This window comes from Phasianus colchicus, chromosome Z (genome assembly GCF_987193195.1).
Source record: "Phasianus colchicus chromosome Z, bPhaCol1.hap1.1, whole genome shotgun sequence".
Lineage (NCBI taxonomy): Eukaryota > Metazoa > Chordata > Aves > Galliformes > Phasianidae > Phasianus > Phasianus colchicus.
This window is the reverse complement of record NC_143476.1, coordinates 36112210-36118820: the sequence shown is the minus strand read 5'-3', so window position 1 is coordinate 36118820 and position 6611 is coordinate 36112210.

The following is a 6611-nucleotide window of genomic DNA, read 5'->3' as shown; positions in this document are numbered from 1 at the left end:
TGTTAGGGACCTGCCCAGAGTGCCTACCCTGTAGATCCCTGAGAGGCCTGGTCAGGCTTATCTAGGTATATACGACGGGGGGTATTGCCTTTGCTGATCTGACTGATGAGGTCTGTGGGAAAATGGAGCCTGTCTGGGGGACAACAATGATAGGAGTGTCCAAATCATGTGCTAGAGCAAGAAAAGTGAGGTTGAAACTAAGTGATTGTTCTCAGAATAGGGCCTCTCATACCTGTTTGAAACATAATCACAAAAGAAATCTATCAGTCATTGATTTGCTGGAGAGATGTAGCCCAGACCTTCCAGACAAGGGCCCAGGTGTGCTGGCAGTTGGAGGACAAGGAGGACAAGTTGGAGGATGGATATTTTCAGTACTTAGGGTTCTTTCTGCCTATTGCTCCTCATGGTGTGAAAGGGGCTTCTGGCTTGGAGCTCACCTACACAGTGAGGCTGGAAGGACATCCCATGGAAGGACAGCTGCCCCTGTGTGCAGGGAGAGCTGGGGAAGAGTGTGGGGTAAGAGTGAAGGAAGGAGGTAATGATGACAGGAGCACCATGGTATTAGAAAAGCTCCTCTGGTACTACACTTTGGCTATTTTAAATTGTATAAATGCAGTGGCCAACTCATGGCCGTCTTTCAAAGCAGTGACATTTTCTGGCTGTGCCTCATGCAGTCAAAATACCTCTATTTTAAACATTTGCAAACATCATAAAACAAAGCAGTGGTGCCTTGAATGGCATGCCTGAGGGAAATTACTGCTTTTAACATGAGCAGAGGGCTCTTAGTGAGGAGGAGAGATGCCAAGCTGATTACTCTGCGCTCATTCAAACACAGCAGGGAGCAGAGGAATGACACCGCAGGGACAGTTGGTTGTGTCCTGTGTCATCCTGACACAGCACCCTTCATGAGCCTGGAGCTGGGTCAGAGCTGGGGGAATGTGACACTCCTTCCTTTTCTGCATGGTCACCTTGCATGTTCGTGAAGGACAGAGCTAAACTTGCAGAAGGACATCTTGTGGCACACAAACAGATATTGACTGGCTGCAAGTTACATTTCAGAAAAGCCTAGGATAAAGCAGGGTGCAAATGTATGTGCTGAAACTGGTATCAGCTCAGAAGCAAGGTCTTTCACAGAATCACAGAATCACAGAATGGCCAGGGTTGGAAGGGACCTCAAGGATCATGAATCTTCAACTCCCCTGCCACATGCAGGGCCACCAACCTCCCCATTTAATACTAGACCAGGCTGCCCAGGGCCCCATCCAATCTGGCCTTGAACACCTCTAGGGATGGGGCATCCACAACCTCTCTGGGCAGCCTGTTCCAGCACCTCAACACTCTCTCTGTAAAGAACTTCCCCCTGACATCCAACCTAAATCTCCCCTCCCTCAACTTAAAACCATTTCCCCTTGTCCTGCTGTTATCAACCCTTTCAAAGAGTTGACTCCCCTCCTGTTTGTAGGCTCCCTTTAGGTATTGAAAGGCTGCAATAAGGTCACCCCACAGCCTTCTTTTCTCCAGGATGAAGGGAGCATTTTGTGCTTGTCAGAAGCAATCCCAGCTTGTTGGGAGAAAGGTCCCTTCCTGCCTGTGCAAGTCCCTCTGGCAGCGCATCTCTCCCAGATAGGGGAGGCACTCTTAATTTTGGATGAAATCTAACTGGCTGACCTGTCCCTTGGCTCGCTTGACTGCAACCTTAGCAGCATGAAGCCCATGTCAAGGTGTTTTCATCGAGCACTTGATTAAAGGGATCCAATGGCGACCTCTACACAGACAGTGGTTACTGCAGACCACTGCAAAACCAAATGGAGGCCAGTCTGAGACTGACGCTCACTGCATTACATCACACGAAAACCTGCCTGTCTTCCAGGAGTCATTCATTTAGTTGTTATGCCAAGCGACACTGTGGCTGTGAGGCAAGCTGAATGACAAGTACATTTCCTTCCTGACAAAGACAACTGCATTTCTGATGAAGAATTGCTTTTCCCACACCAGTGGTGTTAGCTTGTGTATTTGATGTGGCTTATGTTTTTGATGTTGACTCCTGAAAAGTCCCTTGCCTACCTTAGACTTCAATAAAAATCCCACTATAGATGTTTTTATCGTTTCAGCACTGCCTTCTTGTGCTTTTTATAATAGCTCTGTTACACCGAGGGAACCACCATCTTGGTGGCTTTAAGACAAATCATGATTAGGAGTTAAGATCTGCTCTGTGCAGGGCTGGTGCTCACAGACTGCTTGATCTCCTGGAGTTCAGCAATGGGTCCGTGGTTGGACTAGAGGATCTTAGTGGTCTTTTCCAACCTGAATGGTTCTGTGATTCTAGGAATCACATCACATTTGATATGCTGGAAGGTACAGACTTTACCACCAGCCTGTGTCAGCCCTGACAGGAGCCTTACCCACTCACTTTCTGTGAGTTGGTGGGATCTTTTGAGCAGGAGCCCATCCCCAGGAGACAGTGCTTGGCTGCTTATGTTCAATCACGGGAGATTTTCAATAGGATGTTGAAGGTCAGAAAGACAGCGTAAGAACAGATGTGAGCAGATGCTTTGACAACAAGGATCTGAATAATTTGACCATCTCTTAATGATTGACCTCTCACTCTTGGGCAAGTGAGGGTATTGCTAAGCTTCTTTGGAAACAGGTATTGCAAGTCAAGTCAGCCTTGTGGTACCCAAAAGCACCATTACTCAGTGCCAAAACCACTTTGAAAGTGTTTACTGAGCTGCCAAAAGCAACAAAAATGCACTGTTGAAAGCTTTTTCACTCTTGTTCTTCTTGCATCCTCCATAAAAACTCTCCACTCACTTGTAGCAAAATTGCACTACCTACAGTTTTATGTAAAATGTTTAAGAGCAGACAACTGAGCCTCAAAAAGAGGCATTAAAATAATAGAGAAAGAAAGTAAATTGAAAGAAGAATAATATATTTGAGGAGATTTACAGCATTCAAATGTGTTTCAGTTTGTGCCCAGAGAGTACTGTGGTGGAAAGCTGGAAAGCATGTAGTAAACAGCAGAAGATCTTAAATGAAGACATAATTGCTGCCACGATGTACATGTATGTATTTGTAGAGCACTTTATTTGCTCTGCTTCGCAGCTAATCTAGAAAGCATGACAAAAACTTTAGTCCTGCCTCTGACATTATAGAGTCTATGTGTTTTAACTATACACATGAAATTCTACATTGCAAATGAGGAGGCTTGCAGTAACGAAGATTTGTGGGGTGCAGGGAACTTTTTGTTTCCTTGTGAGATGCATTGCCACTTTGATCTGCTAGGCCCAGGGAATGGGTGCAGTGCAGTGAGACACTGGGCACTAAGCACGTGTTGAAAGAAAGAGAAGGAAGTTGATCGCCCACTAGTACATGGGAATTTGAAGAAAAGCAAAGCACTTCTCCCTCCTGTGGCTCGGTTTACATTTTTGTTAAGTAAGGAAAGCAACAGCTCATTGCATGACAGTAGTCTCCCACAAACCTGGGGAAAGAAACATGTCAAAGGAGCTCAGAACCATAGAATCATTAATGTTGGAAAAGACCTTTAAGATCATCTAATCCAATCCCAACCCATGCCCACAAACCACATCCCTTAGTTCCTCATTTACACGGCTCTTAACACCTCCACGGACGGTGCCGTCCTGGGCAAAGAGGAGGTCTGCACATAGGTGGTCTGCACACAGAAGAAACAAGCTTCGTACAAGGAGTGCTCTGTGGCAGTTAGAAGTTCTCACCTTTTCCTGCCAGGTCAGAATAAAGCAGAACACCACAGCGTTATTGTCAATCACCATTTGACTGGTGATGAGAGTAAAATCTTCCAACTGATTCACCTGCAGCTAGGATGTTGAAGCCACCAAGGGATGATTCCTCCTTTATCTATTATTCTTTTCAAATATGAATGCTGAACATGAAAGAATTAAAGACACAATTCCCAGTTGTTATGTGAAAGAAGAAAAAAAAAACCCTCTCAACAATATGAGAGAAAGGAAAGCTAATGTTTGCTGGTAAATAACACACTGTGCATCAGGCTGGTAAGAATCACAGCAGTGATTCACAATGTTTGCTTTGTTCCTCATGGAAACGGTCTCTAAAAGCTGTTATTTTTATGTGGGATTGCAAGGTGCATTTGGTAATGCACTCTAAGTATTATTTATGGAGTTACTTATGAAATCAGATTGGCTGTCATAGAGAAGGGTGTATAATTCACACTATACTTTGTGTATTAGGAAATCTCGTCACCTTTTGCCACTTGAAATCATCATTGCAAAGAACAGCTTATAGGAAAGAAAGACAGGTAATGGCAGGAGAGGGGAAGGAGATACTCACTGCTATGAGTATCAAAACTGAGGAACAGATCTGTAATGACATCTCTAAGTGGATGAACAATATATACTGAAAACACTGTAGAACTGAAAGATGGTGAATCTCTGATGGAGGTGTGTGTTCCATGAGTGAGAGAAGAGCATGAACTCAGGTATGAGGTATTGAGGGAGATTTGGCCTCTGCATCTCACTGCAGTTTGGTGTTATATCTGACCATGCATAAAAACACATTTTTCAGACCCACCTTTTGTAACATTACTCTTTGGAAACAATGCCTCTGGGACAATGAATATTCATTCCCTGGTTTGGAGCAAAGCTGGCTTTGTCACTTTCTGCATCTGGCTCTCACCTGGCCCGTGGAAGCCCCAGGGTCAGGTCATTGTTCCACAGATTATTTCATCATTTACCTAAATGGAGAGAGCACACTCACTGCCTTTGTGAACAAAAATCTGGGCCCATTCCTGCGCCTGAAGGTTCACATGCCTGCTCCCGAATGGGCAATGTTTACCTCTGGGGAAAACAAAACTGAAAAGAAAAAAAATCACTCACAAGCACAGAGCTGCCCAAGAAAGAGGAGACAAGCCAGAAATCAAAGAGCTCAGCATCTTCCAGGAGAGGGGAGATGAGCCAGCTCCTAGTGTGGAATGTGGAGGAAGTCTCCAGGTGATGCTTCCCATCAGATCTCCACAGCTCCATTGGCTGAGTGCCTTCCTGCATTGCAACCCCTCTGTATTCTTCTCCATCAGCAGAACTGAAGATGATAACAGTAACTTAAGTTTTCCTCGCATAAAGATTGAGGTAACATATTGAAAAAGCATCTGAAAATATCTCAGAAGTAGCATTTGGCTATTTTAACTGATTGAACCAAAACAAGTAGGAAGTTCCCAGTAAGACATATCAGAGGGTATAATTACTTTCTATTAATGTAAAGGGGCTATAAGTTATTTCTAATAATTTCTAATGCTTTTATAACAGTGCTTCTGGGAGATCAGTAAAGCGAAAAATGTTAATAAAAACTGGAAACTCAAATCCTCTAGGAACGAACCACATGTGGCTGCACACATCAGGCTAATTGTGTAAAACCTGAACATCTTTCAGCCTATAATGATAGGGAGATGAATGACTTTAGTATCTCAATATAGAAAAACATGGGGAGGGGAAAGTTTCTTAGTCAAAGAAGAAGAACAGACAGCTACAAAGATAGAAGCTGTGGTTCAGTTCTTTCAGTGCTTCAGTTCATGACTTTTTTACCTCTTGACAAATTATGACTCTTGCCATCACTTAACCCCGACCTCACTGTGCTCATTAATGACAGCTGTTGAGTGTAAGGAGTACTCATTTTCAGGGCTTATCCAGCATCTGGGGCATACAAAGGCTCTGATAAGACTCTACATCAACAAACTGTGCCAAGTGGAAACGGTAATTAATGTTGTAGCAAATGAAATAAAATGATTCACACACTACAAGTGTCGAAGGTGCTCTTAAGTAGACTGATCAGCACCAGACTACAAGCCTCCTGTTTTTCAGTGACCAAGGTAATGGATACTGCCAGATGCATGGCAGCCCAGGCACATCCTCATGCAGGTGTATGCCACCTACTACTGATTGGAATTGGAACATGCAGTCAATTTCAATGGGAGAAAAGCTTTTGCTGAGGTTATTTTATGGAGATATAGATTAATGATTGTAATAGTGATTAATAGTGGAAAAGAAAAAATAAGTGTGGCAAGACAAACTGATGCAACTGACACTAATTGCTAGAGGGTGGTTTCTAAGAAGCTTCTACATACAGCTTTTGTATCTCTGACAGTTAATTATATCTAGATATATCAACAAGTGCATCACAATTACATAGAATAATTTTAGGCATTACAATTTAAAAATATTACAACAGTTGTGTCAATTTTTTCCCTCTTTCAACTACCTCTGAGCCAGTCCCCAGATTTCCAATAGCAGATCTTTCACTACCGGAGATGAAAACAACACAGTCAGCAAGTTTAAGCTACTTCTGTAGAGCAACTAGTTTCACAAAGCAGAAACTGCTTCATTGCTTGGATCGTATGCAGTCTGTACACCAACACTGACAGCACTGATCATTTCCAAAGAAAGCAGATATACTCTTTCATAATTTTTCTCCAAGAAACAGAAAGCTGCTTTAATGTGAAAAGTACAGCCTGCTTTTCAGACTCATCTAAACACTAAAATCAAAACGTTTTGCTGTATTTACTTAACCTTCTTTACCTCTGAGTATTTCCAAGCTTTGAATGATTTATTCATCCTCTTCTGTACACA